The sequence below is a fragment of the Equus quagga genome, chromosome 4, assembly GCF_021613505.1.
Source record: "Equus quagga isolate Etosha38 chromosome 4, UCLA_HA_Equagga_1.0, whole genome shotgun sequence".
Lineage (NCBI taxonomy): Eukaryota > Metazoa > Chordata > Mammalia > Perissodactyla > Equidae > Equus > Equus quagga.
The window spans coordinates 121239187-121257854 of NC_060270.1; positions in this window are offsets into that span (position 1 = coordinate 121239187).

Below are 18668 nucleotides of genomic sequence, written 5' to 3' on the forward strand. Positions count from 1 at the left end.
ATTGCAGGATAATTTGTCCACATCCCTTTAGAACATAGTGTGAACAATTGGAAACACTGAACAGGGAAGGAAACAATAGTTGAATCAATATATTACTTTGTTTAGCTTTTTGTATATAACAATTGTTTACCTCAGATAATCATATATTCTGTCAGCTTCTGAAATTCATCTTTATTTTCTTTGAGCAGTTTAGACCATTGAAAATCTTCAATCAATGCATTTAAGGCCATCTATGAATAATAATCTAATTAAGGAGGGAAATGAGCAGTTAATAAAGGTCAATGAAATAATTGACTATTCAATTTTGCTACTGAAGAGAAAATGCAATTCTTCTTATAGAATATGTAGCAAATCATAATAAAAATATTAATTATCATGAAACAGCCAAAGGAAAAATACACTTGGTCTCTGATATATCAAGATAGCAAGAGTACATCAGTGTGCTAATCAGAATATTTCAACCGAAATGAAATGTTAAGTTTAGAGAAAAAAAAATTCAAAGATAGACGTTATAAAATGATTTGTTGGGAAAGAAAGGATTTAAAAGTGAAATCCGCTTTATCTATGGAGTGAAAAGATATTGTAACTTTCTGTTCCAAGCAACAAACTAAATTAATGGAAAACATTTGCACCCCATGCTAAGTCTAGACATTTTACTAGGGGCAATGGCTTCTCCAACTTCACTTTATCTTACTCCCATATATCCATAATTTACTTGGAAAGCACTTTGAAAAACAATCTGCAAAGAATGAGCTGCTCAGATGACTGTCTTGTCTCCTTGTGAAAAATGTAATCATCCATGGCAGAACCACTTCTGTCCACAGATCAGTGATTAGAACTGGGAGGTCTTAAGCCAAGGGCAAGCAGTTTTTCTTTTTTTAATATCAACCTTCTAAGTTATCATCACTTTTGATTAATATGATATGTGCACGTGGGAAAAAAATCTGTGGGTATGTTTAGATAGACAGTGACTTAAGCCGTATTATGGTTTGTCTTTACTACATAAAACAAAGGATTGAGTGAGAGGCATGCTTTTGATGCATTTGCAAGCCTGGATTATACCAGAAGATCTCCAGTAATGAGACACTCTTCCGCACAGTCGTCATCCTTCACAGTCTTTTAAACACGGGCACAAGTTTCCTAAATGTTTATGCTGCTATTGAATGTTTCAGGTTTCAGACAACACAAAGGAACTTGAAATGAAGCCTGCTTCCAGGGCCTCCCTCCATCCTGCTCCGCCTCCAAAAGCTTGACTACTGTGAGAAAGTGCTAAAAACAAACAGCAGCTAATAATTTAAATCTTAGAATTTAGCTGGCAATATTAATTTTAAAAAATATAGAGATGATATTAGGGGTGTGTGTATGTGAGAGAGAGAGGACGAAGGAGGTGGGGGGAGGGAGAGTTGTGATAATGTTGGGATATTGCACAAAATCTTGACAAATGCATCAGTGGTCCACCCCCTCCACCCCCTCCACCCCCTCCTCCTCCTGCCCAGGTGCACTGTAGTACACAGTATCTTGATAGGCCTTTTACCTTATGCCTGGGGTCTGATTGTGCTATTATTTATTCTTTCTACCTTTGTTTGTTCCCTAAGTCACTCTTCTGTTTTCTCATTTTCAAGTTGTCATTTACTAGTTGTCCCCATGTTTAACATGGACTCTATAGCCTCTTGAACATGTCAGAGTTAAGCACTAAATAAATATGGCAAACAGCCGTTTGGTACATGCAAAAAAGTAATAATGAAAGATTCTGGATTATAATTTCCTCTCTAAAGCTGACATTTCTCAATTCGGGGCATATAAAATATTACACAAACATGTAATTGTTACTCATGTACTTTGTACTTTACAAAGGAATTATTGCCAGTGATGTCATTTGTTATAGACAAGGTTCTCTGCTCACTGACTTTATAAAACAAGACCGGAGTGCTCTTATTATTTGCTAGAATTATTATTTTTTCAGAAAAACTCAAATCATGACATCATTCTTTATACTGGCCTCTTGGACAATAAATCAAAAAATGTGATGGCAAACAAATGTCGGAGCACTAATTCAAAGGAAGATCTTTGGTTTTTACCATAGAACCCCTGACATCTCTGTTTCTTTGCTATCTCATATCTATACTACAAATGATATCTGACCAATTTGGAAGCTGAGTGATTACCAAGACTAGATTTTCAATGCTTACCTTTCTCTGGATCCTTAGATCCATATATTCAACTCATGTATTCAGTTGCCTGCTTGACAGCTCTGCCTGGTTATTTAGGAAGATAGCAAACTGAGCAGGACAAAACCAAACCCTCTTGATCCCCCTGCCCCCAATCCATCCACCGATCCTGCCCTTCTCCCAGGCTTCCCTATGTCAGTAAATGGCACCAGCAACCACCTGCTTGCTTAAGCCAAAAATATAGGAGCTATCTTAGATTTTTCTGACCCATTCCCTCATATCCACTCTTCAACAAGACTTCCTATTTTACCTCCAGAGTAGATCCTGAATCAATTTCATTTTTCCACCTGTGCTACTACCCACCCTAATCCAAACTACCACCATCTCCTGCCTAGACTATCAAGGTGCCCTTCTAACTGGTCTCCCTTCTCCCACCTGGATCCCTTACTATCCATCCTCACAACAGCCAGAGTGATATTTCTTACAAACATCAATCCTACCACATCCCTTCTCTGTTTGAAATAGTCCAGTAGCTTCTCATTGTGACTAGAATAAAATCCTAACTCCTTACCCTGGCTGACATAGTCTGGAAACTGCCTACCTCACCAACTACAACTCAAACCATTTACCCCCATTTACTACTTTTTAATTAAGTAGAATTTTCTGTTTCTTTCTTACATGGTAATCCTTGTCCTTCCTCAGGCCCTTTGCACTAGCTAAACAGTGCTGTACCTGCAGCGGCCATCTCCTTGATTTTTACATATCACTGGCCCCGTCCTATCATTCAGAATTTAGCTTATATTTCATCTTCTCCAAAAAGCTCTCCCTGAACTGTTTGAAATAGCCACCTAGTCATTAACTGTATTAGTCAGCCATTGCCACAACAGTGCTGTGTAGCAAACTACCCCCATTTCAACAACTTATGACAACAACCGTTTATTTTCCTTGTTCTCAGGTCAGTGGGTTAGCTGGGACAGCTCTACTTCAGACTAAAGTTTGCTTGGGCTGGGCTGCAGGCTTCTGGGCAGATTCAAGGGTGCTTCACATGTCATGTTCCACTGCCCAATGGTCACTTGGGGCATGCTCATCTCATGGTGATCACAGAAGTTCAAGAGGCCAAACCAAACTGTAAAATCACATTTAAGGTTTCTTCTCCTGTCACACTTGCTAGCATTCCAGTGGCCAAAACAAGTCATATGACAAAGCACAGCATCAATGGGGCAAAAAGATATATTTTACGCAGATTCATATAGTTGGTAAGAATCACAAAAAATATTCTCAGAAGACTTTGCCTCGTGTTTCATTGGCTCAGATCGTGTCATATACTCATACCTAAGCCAATCCCTGGCAAAGGCAACGGAGTTACAATTAGACCAATCAACTCTCATATAGGAGGTGGTGGAGCTTTTCCTGCAGCATATGATCATTTGGAGAATGACCAAAAAAAGAAAAAATCAGGATTCTGTTAGAAAGGAGGAAGGGGATAAAAGGCTGTTTGTAAATCAATTGTAAATTAACATCAGCAAGTGCTACTTAACACTAGAGCCTTAACGAACAGTAGCTGTAGTGGGTAGAATATAATTATGCTTATGCTGATGGAATTTATATATATACACACAAATATGTAATATTTAATATATTTAAATATTATATATTGTATATTTAGATAAATATATAATATATAAATATATATATATTTTTTCCAGGTTTCAATCTGGAGTGAGGGTTTTAGCCACTCTTGTCCAATTCTATTATGATGTTCCTAATGTTCTGAGTTACTAGCTAGAAAGCTGGACTGTGTCATCCTGTATGACTATTACAGTCCAAATTCTGGTTGGCAGAACAGATAAACAAAGTAAGCAACCTCTACTAGGAAAGAATTTTTAACAGGGATTAATTCTGTCTGGATATGATCACTTTATATTTTGCTAAAGAATGATGATCTCCAAGTTTGTCGATCTCTTTTAGCACTAAAGCCTTCTTTGGAGAAAATCTATATAGTAGACCTCTTAGTTTCTAATTCTGCTCTCCTGCTAACAACTAAAGTGGAGCAGATTCCTTTCTCCAAATTCAACATGCTGGTAGAGTTGATTCTCAAGTAGAGCTCATAACCTCACCCATTTCAAAGATCATCAGCCAAGTTTATACCTTTTTGACCTGTATTCCTACTTCCCCAGGTGAAACTTCTATTTCATGCTTCAGAGAGAAACTAGTGCATAGTGGTTCCTGCCTTCTGTGAGCTGCCTGATAAGATCTGACCTTATTTCAGCTGTCCATGCTCATAATGACTTCATGACAAATATATTTGATTGATCTGTGATTATCAATCTTCCCAGATTAACAAATGATTACAGAGCTCTTCACATAATAAAAGTGAAGTCTCATAATATTCATTCATTCATTCATTTTTTTCCCCAAGAATTAATGAGCTCTTGGAATGATTCGCTTTTCGTTGATTCATCTATTGGACATAACTAATAAGTTAAGTCAGGTCAAATTGAGACAATCTTTGAAAATGTGAGGTTAGAGTACTAGTTAGTGGAATGAGTATTTAGCAGTGACCTTGAAGGAGGAAATTTATTTGCTAAGCTTCAGGGTTCCTGAAGGACATTCTTAGAATTGGTTTCAACTACTTCTCTTTTCAAAGGAAATAAATTCAAACTTGAGAAATTATCATAATTTCTTTGGTTAGTGTCTGAAATTTTAAAATCATGCTATTTGCAGAGATGCTGTAGATTTAATGATCTCTTTTCGAGAGAAAATTTGCCTCTGGTCAGTTTCTGTCATAGTTAATCAGCATGTTTTGTGCCATTTTCTGCTTTGTAAACACGGTTTCCCACTAGGGTACAGGGCATAAAACATTGTCAGTAAGCATATAGGCACCAGTGGATGGCAGACCTTCCAAGTAGAGTGCCATTACTTAAAGACAAGGGCGTAAGCTTTACAAATGCTACTCCTGGCATCAATTTTTAAAAAATTCCAGGCCAGGTGATCAGCAGTACTCATTTAAAGCTAGTTTACCCATCTAAAACTTTACCCATTTAAGGTGAAACTGGGTTCTGGTTTCCCTTCTGCAATATATTGTCTATGTGACATTGGTGAACTTCAGTCTTCACATTAGTCAAATAGGGATCAGTTCAATTGCTCTTCTGACACAATAGATTTGTTAAGATGATAAAATGAAATAGAAAAGTGTTAAATTTCCTTGAAAACTCAAATGTGATATACAAATTTAACTTTTTGAATATTGTGATTACTACAGTAGCTATGATCTAAGAGTTTCAGTAGTGATGTTCAAACGTGAATATTTTTCCCGTTTGTTTTTGTATCTCAGAACCTCCTCTCATGCCCCCTTTCAGTCATTTCCAGTATAAAGCACTTTCATTTCAGTCAGCTTGAGATACTGTGTATGAGTGTCCATTTCAAAGCCCCTTTCCCAGGATTCGGGCAGAGCTCCCACACAGCTGCAGAGGCCCACTGACCAAAGAAAGATCGGTGTCTGAACTCGTTCCTCTCTCCTCTCCCAGCTCACTTATGTCCACACAGCTGCAGAAGCTGCAGGTGTGTGTGGGTGTGTTTGTGGTAATGTCTGCTCCCATGAATGATCATGATTTGGCGGTGGCCATTGTGATCCCCTCATCTGTTGGTCGTTATTGTTTCTCCACCTAACACCAGCTGTCCACTGGCTCCCTCTGTGCCCCTGGCATGTAAATGCTGGCTCTCTCGTCATCGTATTTGTTAGTTCTTCTGGCGAATCTGCATTGGCTTCCTCTTAGCTAGTTCTCCAGTCTGGATGATTCTTTCCAGCTGGAGCCACTTTTTATCCTCCTGGTGGGAAGTCTTGTAGATGGAGTCTTCCTTCTTCTGTGGCCACCCCTCATGGGATACTGCCAGATGGTGAAGCCCCACTTGCTTTCAGGGGTGTCTTTAAACTCAGAGAGTACTGAGGCATCTGCATGGGCTAAGCAGTGGGATTGCAAACTACCTTTGCAGACTACCTGGGCATTTGGTTCTCAGCCTCACATCTAGACTTTTGCTCATTTTCTGACAGAATGAAGTCCATCTTCAGGCATGAGGCTCTGTAACTTGGGAATGGGGGACAGGAAAAACCCGTCCCCAAGGGAAGGGCTGGAGGTGGGCAAGTGATCATCGATAACTCACAACTCTCTATGCAGATGGCAGAGTTGGCAGAAGGGGCAGTGTTTTGCCATAACGTTCCTTTAGAATGTTGCAACTTTGAAAACTTTATGGTGGAGGTACTTATGCTGCTTTTCTTTGAATTTAGAAGGTGAATCATACCCTTTTTTGTTCTCAGCTCTGAACTCTTTCCAGTGGAGTCTCTATCCCAGTTGGAAGCCTTGGGGGAGCAGTAATGTTCTTTACATGGAATGACGTTACACTTTTATGAATACTTAATTGTTCCATGCCCCATAACATTTGGTCCATGCCTCATGTAGAGGTCTGGTCACATTGGACTGCCAGTCAGCTGTTTACTTACCTGTATCACCCACTTGGTTGGAGCTTCTTGAGTGCAGTGGCTGCTCAGAGGCTGGCACATAGTGGTTGCACGGTAATGTTTGTTGCATGAGTGAGTGCAGTAGATGAATGAGTGATTGAAGTAAACTCTGGGAATGCAAGGGTAGCACCTTCAGTTTAATTACTAAGTGCCCATGAACAACTTTCTAGATAGCAAATACTATATTATCCCTGGTAGATGTTTGCTATTCTTTTTCATCGAAGATGGTTTTATAAGTTCACATCAATGTACATCCAATTGTCATATACTGAGTACAAGGCAACTGAGTATCCAGAAAATAGTTTTCTTTTACATATAGAACATGTTTTACCTCATTTCTCCCCAGAAGCCAACAGTAGGATGAATGCAGCATAAAAAGCGTAATGAATTTTAGCTTCTCTCCTGCCAACCTAGTTCCATGCCTGAATTATTTTTTTTAAACAATAAATCTAGAGATGGTTTCCAGGTGCCAAGATCCTTTCATATTTGAAGGGAGAACATCTAGAAATCCCCTTCCCTGAGGCTGTGGCTGAGCTGCGTCCTACTAACTAATCTCAGCTGTGACCTTTTAGTAAGTCTCATTTTTATAATTTCATCCTTTGAAGGAATAATTTGTTTTGCCCATCTTCTTCTTAATTTTATGTATATTTATCTTTTCTTTTAGGATTTTAGAACTAATACTTACTTTTTTATTTTTAATTTGAGCTGAAGAGAAACCACAGTAAGTTGTTCAATTATCCTTGACATTTCAATAGCAATGAAGTGTAAACTTTTTCACAGAATCCACAGTGTGTCCTCACCTTACTGCCTTAACTGTTCAGTTCATGTCAATAAATTCGTCGGCTCTGTGTCCTCCTCAGCAGATGCAAATGTTCAGCTATTTTCATGGTTCACAATGAAGTCTGAATTGAGAAATCCCTGAATTCATATCATGTTCTCTGTTATGTGAAGTTTTCTGTACTATTTCCCTTATTCTGGAAAGTTTTCATCAGCTTTGCTCTTGGGGTATCATGACACACTAGTTTTCTCAAACCATTGCTTTCAAATCTAGATTTTTTTTTTTACTCAACACACAACTCATGTGGGTAGGTAGAAAACAGAGTATCTGCCTCAAGGGTCTTACAACTGAGAAAGTCAGCCTCTGACTAATGGCCCTCATTCATTATGAGCAGCACAGTGACAGAGGAGCGGAGCAGGTACAGGTTGGATGGATCTGTGGTTGGGTGTTTGCAGGCAATATGGGGCTGGAGAGGCACAGAGGGGCAGGGCAGAGCTGGGAATTCGCAAGAGAGCAGTTAGTTGGGCCTATGTTGAACACGGGTCTAGGCCAAATGGAGACATGAAAGCAGAACAGGGCAGACCAGGATAAAAATCATCCATATAATGGAGTAGAGAGTTGATATGGATAATTCAAAGTAATATTTATTTAACTTAGTGGACTATTTTTTAGGGCTACCATACCAAAATCCCACAGACTGGGTCTTATCCTCTCCCCGTGAGTTTCTGATTCAGTAGGTCTGGGGAGGAGGCCGAGAATTTGCATTTCTAGCAACTTCCCAGATGATGCTGATGTTGGTCCTGTGACCACACACTAGTGGGCAATTAGGGACGTACGTCAGTAAAAAGGAACGGGCAGAGGGAAATAATATTGCACCTTAAGAATATGTTGTAGGGTGTCCCCGGCCAACAGCCAGAAAGAAGAAAATGAGGATCCCATGAAACTGAATTCTGTGAAAGACCTGAATGAGCTTGTAAATGGACTCATGCCCAGAGACTCTAGAAAGGATCGAAGGCCTTGACTTTGGCCCTGTGACATTCTGAGCAGAAAAGCAGTTAAGCCACACTGTACCCTGACTTCTAACCCAAGAAGCTGTGAGATAATAAGTGGGTGTTGTTTTAAGACACTAAGTTTGTGGTAATTTGTTTCGGCAGCAATAGATAACCAATATAGAAAAGATCATAGTTACTCTGTAAAAACCATGTGGACAGATCACTCTCCCAAAACATGTGGTTCTTTTACATACCTAGGTTGGCTTATACTTTATCAAGTCTTAAAAGGCAAAAGAAAGGTCTAGTAAACTTTTTTCCAGAGTGTCTTTCAGGAGAAAAGATGTGTAGCATCTCTCTCTTGAGGAGTCACAATGCACATTTTTATATAAAAGCTCTGTTAAGTCCTGTATGATAAAAAAATTCTTTGCTTCGTCTAACTCAATAGTTTTAAAAAAATTTGTTTGACTGCTGAATCCTTTAAAAGTAAAATGATTATGACCCTACCACTTAAATCTCAGTAAAAGTACATAGAACTGGTGGTCCAGGGACCATTGGTATTGAGACTCTTTCATGCTAGACATGCAGGAAATAATTTCTGGTCCCATTTCGCTGGACTCAAGTCTTGGAACGTCTATTTTAAGAAAGAACATTTTTCTATTGAATTTAGTAATAAGTAAATTCCCTCCTCCCATCATCTATACCTAGATGTTGTAAATACCTACAGGCCGGGCAGAGAATATAACGAGTGAAGTGGGCTGATTTTAGGGGAATAGCAAGTCATGTGTCTCATGCATATGTATGAGAGTTTTTCTAGAGTAGATATCTCTAGATGTGACTGTGTCTGAAGATCTTGAACTTTATTAGATATGGCCAAATTGCTCTTCAAAGTACTTGTAGCAGTTTTTACTCCCACTAGTAATATTTAAACATTTCATAGCATTTTACTTCTTTAAATTAGAAAAAATCGGTATCAAGCATGACAAAATACTTGTTAAATCGAGTGGTGGGATGGGCAGATATGTGTCTATTTTCTTATTTTATGTGATTTTTTGTACATTTGAAATAGTTTATAATTAATCATAAAAAGTTAAAAAAGATAAAAGAAGGGATAAATAAAAACACAGAGAGAGTTTTAGGGACTGTGGCAAGTTGGAGAGCATGACCCGTCCAAAGCAGGCAAGCTCTGCTCAGTTCCTGCTAAACATTGCCATGTAATGTGGCATTCATTATGAGAGCTGCTGAATTTTTTATTTTATTGATGTCATATTGGCTTATAACATTGTGTAAATTTCAGATGTACATCATTATATTTCAGTTTCTCTATAAATTGCATGTGTTCACCACCAATAGTCTAGTTTTTATCTGTCACCATACATATGTGCTCCTTTATCTGCCCACTCCCTTCTCCTCTGGTAACTACTAATCTGTTCTCCTTATCTATGTGTTTATCTTCTATGCGTTCACTTCACATATGAGTAAAATCATTTGGTATTTGTCTTTCTTTGTCTGACTTATTTTGCTTAGCATAATACCCTCACGGAACATCCATGCTGTCGCAAATGGCACGATTTTTCTTTTTTTAGGGCTGATTGGAATTCTATTGTGTATATATGTCTTCTTTATCCAGTCATCCGTTGATGGGCACTTGGATTAATTCCATGTCTTGGCTATTGTGAATAATGCTGCGATGAACACAGGGATGCATAAATCTTTTTGAATTGTCGATTTCGTGTTCTTTGGATAAGTATCCAGTAGTGGGATAGCTGGATCATATGGTATTTCTACTTTTAGTCTTTTGAGAAATCTCCATACTATTTTCCGTAGTGGTTGCACCAGTTTGCACTCCCACCGACAGTGTATGAGGGTTCCCTTTTTTCCACATCCTCTCCAGCACTTGTTATTTCTTGTCTTGTTAATTATAGCCGTTCTGACGGATGTGAGGTGATATCTCACTGTAGTTTTGATTTGCATTTCCCTGATGATTAGTGATGTTGAACATCTTTTCATGTGCCTATTGGCCATCTGTATATCTTCTTTGGAAAAATGTCTGTTCATATCCTCTGCCTATTTTTTGATGGGGTTGTTCATTTTTTTGTTGAGATGTATGAGTTCTTTATATATTCTGGAAATTAACCCCTTGTCAGATATACGATTTGCAAATATTTTCTCACAGTTGGAAGGTTGTCAAAGAATGTACTGCCTATATTTTCTTCTAAGAGTTTTATTGTTTCAGGTCTTACATTCAAGTCTTTACTCCATTTTGAGTTAATTTTTGGATATGGTGTAAGATAATGGTTTACTTTCATTCTTTTGCATGTAACTGTCCAGTTTTCCCAACACCATTTACTGAAGAGACTTCCCTTTCTCCATTGTATGTTCTTGGCTCCTTTGTTGAAGATTAGCTGTCCATACGTGGTTTTCTTTCTGGACTTTCAGTTAGATTCCATTCATCATGTATCTGTTTTTGTACCAGTACTATGCTGTTTTGATTATTATAGCTTTGTAGTGTATTTTGAATTCAAGAAGTGTGATACCTCCAACTACGTTCTTTTTCTTAGGATTATTTTGGCTATTCCAGGTCTTTTGTTGTTCCATATGAATTTTAGGGTCTTTGTTCTCTTTCCATGAAAAATGTCATTGAGATTCTGATTGGGATTGCACTGAATCTGTAGATTGCATTAGGTAATATGGACATTTTAACTATATTAGTTCTTCCAATCCACGAGAATTGAATATCTTTCTGTTTCTCTATGTATTCTTTAATTTCTTTCAATAACGTCTTATAGTTTTCAGTGTATAGGTCTTTTACTTCCTTGGTTAAATTTATTCCTAGGCATTTTATTCTTTTTGTTGTGATTGTAAATGGGATTATATTCTTAACTACTCTTTCTGCTATTTAGTTATTAGTTTAGTTTAGTTATTAGTGTATAGAAATGCAACTAATTTTTGTATGTTGATTTGTACCCTGCAACTTTACTGTATTTGTTGACTATTTCTAATTTTTTGTGGTGGATCCTTTAGAGTTTTCTCTACATAAAAACATGTCATCTGCAAATAGTGAGAGTTTTACTTCTTCCTTTCTAATTTCAATGGATCTCTTTTGTTTTTTTCTGTCCTAATTGCTCTGGCTAAAACTTCCCGTACTGTGTTGAATAAGAGTGGTGAAAGCGGGTGTTCTTATCTTGTTCCTGTTCTCAGAGGAATAGCTTTCAGTTTTTCACCATTGAGTATAATGTTGGCTGTGAGTTTGTCATTTATGGCCTTTATTATGTTGACATACTTTCTTTACATACCAGGTTTATTGAGAGTTTTTGTCATAAGTGGATTTTGGATCTTGTCACATGCTTTCTCTGCATCTATTGAGATGATCATGTGATTTTTATTCTCCATTTCATTAATGTGGTATATCACATTGATTGACTTGCTAATGTTGAACCATCCTTGGTGTATGATCCTTTTAATGTATTGTTGTATTTGATTTGCTAATATTTTATTGTGGACTTTTGCATCCATGTTCATCAGTGATATTGGCCTATACTTTTCCTTTTTTGTGTTGTTCTTGTCTGGTGTTGGTATCAGGGTAATGTTGGCCTCATAAAATGAGTTAGGGAGTGTCCCACCCTTTTCAATTTTTTGGAAGAGTGTGAGAAGGATAGGAATTAGATCTTCCTTGAATGTTTGGTAGAATCCACCAGGGAAGCCATATGGTCTAGGACTTTTGTTTCTTTTGGAGGTTTTTGATTACTGTTTCAATCTCTTTGCTTGTGTTTGGTCTATTCAGATTCTCTATTTCTTCTCGATTCAGTTTTGGGAGGTTGTATGATTCTAAGAATTTATCCATTTCTTCTAGGTTATCCAGTTTGTTGGTGTATAGCTTTTCATAGTTTTCTCTTACAATCCTTTGTATTTCTTGGTATCTGTTGTAATTTCTCCTCTTTCATTTCTGATTTTATTTATTTTTTCTTAGTGTGTCTAAGGGGTTGTCGATTTTGTTTATCTTCTCCAAGAACCAGCTCTTATTTTCATTCATCCTTTCTCTTGTTTTTTCAGTCTCTATTTTGTTTATTTCTGCTCTGATTTTTATTATTTCTTTCCTTCTACTGGCTTTGGGCTTTGTTTGTTCTTTTTCTAGTTCTTTTAGGTAGGGTAAACTTGTTAATTTGAGAGTTTTCTTGCTTCTTAAGGTAGGCCTGTATTGCTACAAATTTCCCTCTTATTACCACTTTTGCTGCACCCCATAAGTTTTAGTATGTTGTCTTTTCATTTTCACTTGTCTCTAGGTATTTTGGATTTCTCCTTGGTTTCTTCATTGATCCAATAGCTGTTCAGTAGCATGTTGTTTGGTCTCCACATATTTGTGACTTTCCCAGCTTTTTTCTTGTAGTTGATTTCTAGTTTTGTAGCATTATGGTAGGTAAAGATCCTTGATATTATTTCAGTCTTCTTAAATGTATTGAGGCTTGCCTTGTTTCACAACATGTGGCCTATCTTTGAGAATGTTCCATGTACACTTCAGAAGAATGTGTATTCTGCTGTTTTTGGATGGAGTGTTCTATATATCTATAAAGTCCATCCTGTCTAGTTTTTTGTTTAATTCTACTATTTCCTTGTTTATTTTCTGTCTGGATGATCTATCCATTGATGTAAGTGGGATATTGAGGTCTCCTACTGTTATTGTGTTGTTAACATCTCCTTTAGATTTGTTAATAGTTGGTTTATATACTTTGGTGCTCCTGTGTTGGGTGCATAAATATTTATGTGTTATGTCTTCTTGGTGGAGTGTCCCTTTTATCATTATATATTGCCTCTCTTTGTCTCTCTTTATCTTTTTTCCTTGAAGTCTACTTTATCTGATATAAATATGACAACACCTGCTTTCTTTTGTTTGCCATTAGCTTGGAGTATCATCTTCTATCCCTTCATTCTGAGCTTATGTTTGCCTTTGGAGCTGAGATAGGTTTCCTGGAGGCAGCATATTGTTGGGTCTTGTTTTTTAATTCATCCCACCACTCTGTGTCTTTTGATTGGAGAATTCAATCTATTTACATTTAGAGTGATTATTAATATATGAGGGCTTAATGCTGCCTTTTTATTGCTTGTTTTCCGGTTCTCCTGCATTTCCTTTGTTTCTTGTCCCTTGTATTTCAGACTACCAATTCGATTAGGTAGTTTTCTATGTTTGTTTTCTTAATTTTATTCTTATTTATCATTTGTGTTTCTGTTCTAATTGTTTATTGCTTACCATGAGGTTTGTATGGAAAATTTCATAGATGAGACAGTCCATTTTCTGATAGCCTCTTATTTCTTAGACTAAGCTGATTCCATCCCTCTCCTCTTCCCCTTTTAGGTTATTATTGTCACATCTTATTCAATCTTGTGTTGTGATTTTGTGGTTACAATGATGAGATTATATTTATTTTTGGTGTTTTACTTCCATTTGTCTTTAATGTTTTAATTAAGCATTTGCTAGCCTGTTCTGATAGAAAGCTGCAATTTTCTAATTTTGCCTACCTATTTATCTCCTTGTTCAGGCTCTTTTTTTTTTTTTTTTGAGAAAGATTAGTCCTGAGCTAACATCCACTGCCAATCCTCCCCTTTTTGCTCAGGAAGATTAGCCCTGAGCTAAGATCTCTGCCCATCTTCCTCTATTTTTTATGTGGGACACCTGCCAGAGCATGGCTTGATAGGCGGTGTGTAGGTCTATGCCTGGGATCTGAACCAGTGAGCCCCAGGCTGCTGAAGCAGAGTGCATGAACTTAACCACTGTGCTACGGGGCCAGCCCTTTGCTCAGGGCTTTTTAACTCCTTTCTTTTTTTTTTTCAGGTATGAGAACTTCTTGAGCATTTCTTGTGGGGTTAGGGTCTTGTGGTGATGAACTCCCCTAGCTTTTATTTATCTGGAAAGTTTTTATTTCTCCATCATATCTGAAGGATATTTTTGCTAGATAGTATATTCTTGGCTGAAAGTTTTTGTCTCACAGAATTTTGAATGTATCATTCCACTCTCTCCTAACCTGTAAGGTTTCTGCTGAGAAATCTGCTGAAAGCCTCAAAGGAGTTCGTTTGTACGTTATTTTCTTCTGCCTTGCTGCCCTTAATATTTTTTATTTTTCATTTACTTTGGCCAGCTTTACTACTATATGCCTTGGAGAAGGTCTTTTTACATTGATATAGTTGGGAGATCTCTTGGCTTCTTTCATCTGTATTTCCAGCTCCCTCCCCACGTTTGGAAAGTTCTCAGCTATTATTTCTTTGAACAAGCTTTCTGCTCCATTCTCCTCTTCTCCCTCTGGAATGCCTATAATCCTTATGCTGCATTTCTTAATTGAGTCAGATATTTCTCAGAGAATTTCTTCATTTCTTTTTAGTCTTAGATCTCTCTCCTCCTCCATCTGAAGCATTTCTGTTTTTGTCCTCAAGACTACTGATTCCTTCCTCTAGAATATCAGCTCTATTGTTCAGGGCCTCCAGATTTTTCTTTATTTCATTCATTGTGTTTTTCATCTCCAACATTTCTGATTGGTTCTTCTTTATAATTTTAATCTCTTTTGTGAAGAAGGTCTTGATTTCATTGAACAGTCTATCTGTATTTTCTTGTGTTTCGCTGAGTTTTTTTTTATGATAACTATTTTGAATTCTCTGTCATTTTGATTATAAATTTCTGCACCTTCAGGATTGATTTCTGGGTGCTTGCCATTTTCCTTCTGGTCTGGTGATTTAATATATTTTTTCATACTGTGTGATGTTGAGGATTTGTGCCTCTGCATAGTAATAGTATCTGGTCACAGCTTCCATCTGATGCCACTGGGTGAAGGTCAGGAGTTGTGTATTCTGAGCCTGCTGCTATCCACAGATTGCTTGCTCCAGCTGCTGGCTGCTTTTCTGTCTGTGTGGCACACTGGTTGACTGGCTGAACTAGAGTGATGTGTCAGGGGAGGGGTTCTTTCATTTGCCTGCATGATCCCAAAGCATTCTCGCTCGGCCCTCACCATCTGCTCTCCTGGGGTGCTAGCTTGTTGAAGCGACTCCCACAATGTTTAGTTACCTCTGTGTGGTGCTTTCCCATGGGCTGTGAGGGAACTCAGAGAGCAATGGTGTTCTCATGGAGGGTCACCCTCCCCCCTTTACTCTCAGAGCCATGTGCAGTCCCAAGATCACTGCCATTTAGGAGGAAAAGAAGATTCCTCTTACCTCCTTGTACTTCCTCTGGGGGTTCCAGCATCTCCACCTTCAGATGTATGGCTGTGTGGGTCTCTCAGACATCTTTTACATTGTGTGAATGTCCACTGTTGGTATATGAATATCCTTTTCATTGGATCTTAGAGGGGAGAGTCTAAGGGGAGAACTCACTCTGCCATGATGCTGATGTCACTCCTGTCTTTCGGTATTTTGAATATATCATTCCATTCTCTCCTTGCCTGTAGGGTTCTGCTGAAAAATCCACTGATTAACTGATGTGGGTTCCTTTGTAAGTTATTTTCTTCTCTCTTGCTGCCCTTCATATTTTTTCTCTGTCATTGACTTTTGACAATTTTAATATATGCCTTGGAGAATGTCTTTTTGTATTGAGGTTATTAGGAGTTCTATTAGTTTCATATGCTTGTATTTCCAGCTCCTTCCCCAGGTTTGGGAAGTTCTCAGCTATTATTTCCTTGAATAAGCTCTTGGCTCCTTTCTTCTTCTCTTCTCCTCCTGGGATACCTTTAATCCTTATGTTACGTCTCCAAATTGAGTCAGATATTTCTCGAAGAATTTCTTGATTTTTTTAAAAGTCTTGGTTCTCCCTCCTCCTCCACCTGAATCATTTCTAGGTTTCTATCTTCAAGTCACTGATCTTCTCCTCTATAAGGTCTGCTCTATTTTTAATGCTTTCTACGTTATTTTTTATCCTATTAATTGTGTTCTTCATCTCCAGAATCTTTTTTTTTTTTTTTTAGAGTATCAGTCTCTTTGGTGAAGTACTCCTTCTGTTCATTAATTTTATTCTTGAGTTCATTGAATGTTTTTTTTTGAGTTTTCTTATAACTCATTGAGTTTCTTTATGATAGCTATTTTGAATCCTCTGTCAGATAGTTTGTAATCTGTGAGTTCAGGTTTGTTGTCTGGAGAGTTGTCATTTTCTTTCTGTGCTACTATGTTACTGTCATTCTTCCTGGCATTTGATGAATTGATCCTCTGTTGGTGCATTTGTGGTAGTAACCACCTTTTCTTATTTGGGTACAGCTTTGGTTAACTGATTATGAGCTACTTCTGGTTGTATCTGAGAGTCTACACTTTCCACCCTCCACTGCCTCTGCCCACAGCATCATCAGTGTCCTCCTTGTGCCTCTGGGTTTGCTGGTGCCTTGCTGGTTGTGATGTTGCTGCAGTCTCAGATGATGCCACCAGGGTCATGAGGCTGTGAGCATGTCTGCTGCTTTTGGGGTTGCCTGGGTCTTGTGTTTCTCCACTGGTTCTCCAGAGGCTCAAATGTTGCTGCCCCATGCACCAGCTGCACTGCTGCTCCAAGGCTGTCTGGGGGTACTTGTTGTACTGCTGCCATGTGTGCTGGGTTCAGAGTTGTTCCTGTTGCTTCTGGTGCCCAGGGACTTGGGGACTTGCAGGCAGCCCCCTTTTTGCGGACCTGGTGTTTGGGGTGCTGCCACTGGGGGTGGGTCACCAGTTCTGATGTAGTTCCTGATGCCTCTGGTCACAGGTTCTACCTGTCACTGCCAGGCAGTCAGGCAGAGGTTGTTTTATCTGCTTTTGCCCCTTCCACTCACAGTTGTGCAGGCAGGGCCACCACTGCCACCAAGAGCTGCTGAATTTTTAAGAAGAGGCTGAAAATTTTCAACATTTAAAATAATGTGTGGACAAAATGGAACACATTTGTGTTTGAGATTTGGCTAGTAGGCCACTGGTTTTGATCTATTCTCCCACCTTTTTGGAGGAACTCGCTGGTCAGATTCCCTTCCCCCCCCCACTATGTGGAGTTTGTGGGAGGTTATTTATCACAGAATCTGCCTTTCCTGCATCTGGCAAAAGCAAGTATGAAGAAGTGTATTTCTGAGCTCCTTAACATCTAGAATAAAAGGCAACAAACATTCTTGGCAGGAATGGTGTTTTGAAGCCCAACCTCCAGAGAGACTTCAATAACTTCCCATTGTCCATAAGATAAAACTCAAACATACCCAAACACTTAAACCTTGTTTCACTTTCCTTACTTTATTTCCAACCATTCTTTTTATTATACCCTTTGTTCAGACCAAGCTGAACTTGTTAGTTCCTAGAGAAGGAGTACAACAGAAATTTAGAGCAAAGGCTCTGGGATTGAACTGACCTGGGGTTGAAACCAGGCCTCCTCTTTGCTCGCCACATGACCTTGGGCAAGATATTTCATCTCTCTGATCCTTATTTTCTTTAGTGGAAAATGGGTACAATCATATTATTCACATCATAGGTTTGTTAGGAAGATTAAATGGGACTACATATACACACAAGTCTTAAGGACAATGCCTGGCACACATTAAGCATTTGATAAAAGTTAGCTCTTATTATAACCTGTAAAATCAGGATAATGATATCACTGCCTTGAAGGTGGAATTAGATAATATTTAGAAAGTGCTAAATGAAGTGCCAGGCACAAATTGTAGCTTTAATTCTTATTCTCTGTGCTTTCCCACCTACCTGGACTTATGCTAGTCTCTCTGATTTAAGGTCACTTTCCAGTCTCTGCATGTTCACATTCTGCTCATTTTCAGATGTCATTTCAAATGCCACCTCCTCCAGGGAGTGGTCATCCACTCACTCGCAAAATATTTATTGAGAACCCTTTTCTGAACCAATGTCATTTTATCTTGGCACTTTCACTTTTATACTTGTAATATATTGATTTTTTAAAAAATAAAAATGTCAGTTTTTGGAAGGCAGGATATATTTTTTATTCATCTTTATATCTCCCACCCTATCTAACACTGGGCTGGAAACATAGTAGGCAGTAATTTCTTTTTTCCAAATGGAAATGAGCCTTTATAGAAATTCTCCTCCTCTGACGAGGAGGTCTAATTACAGTGGCAGATGTGTTTCCAGCAAAAGACACAGGAAATCAAAGTCTTAAGAAGTATTATGCTCACTGTGAAATGGTACCGCTAAATTTTTTTTTGCCATCTGCCCACAGAGGTGATTGATATGTCCAAGAAACCTGGATGATTTGGGGACTGGGAATTTTTCTCATC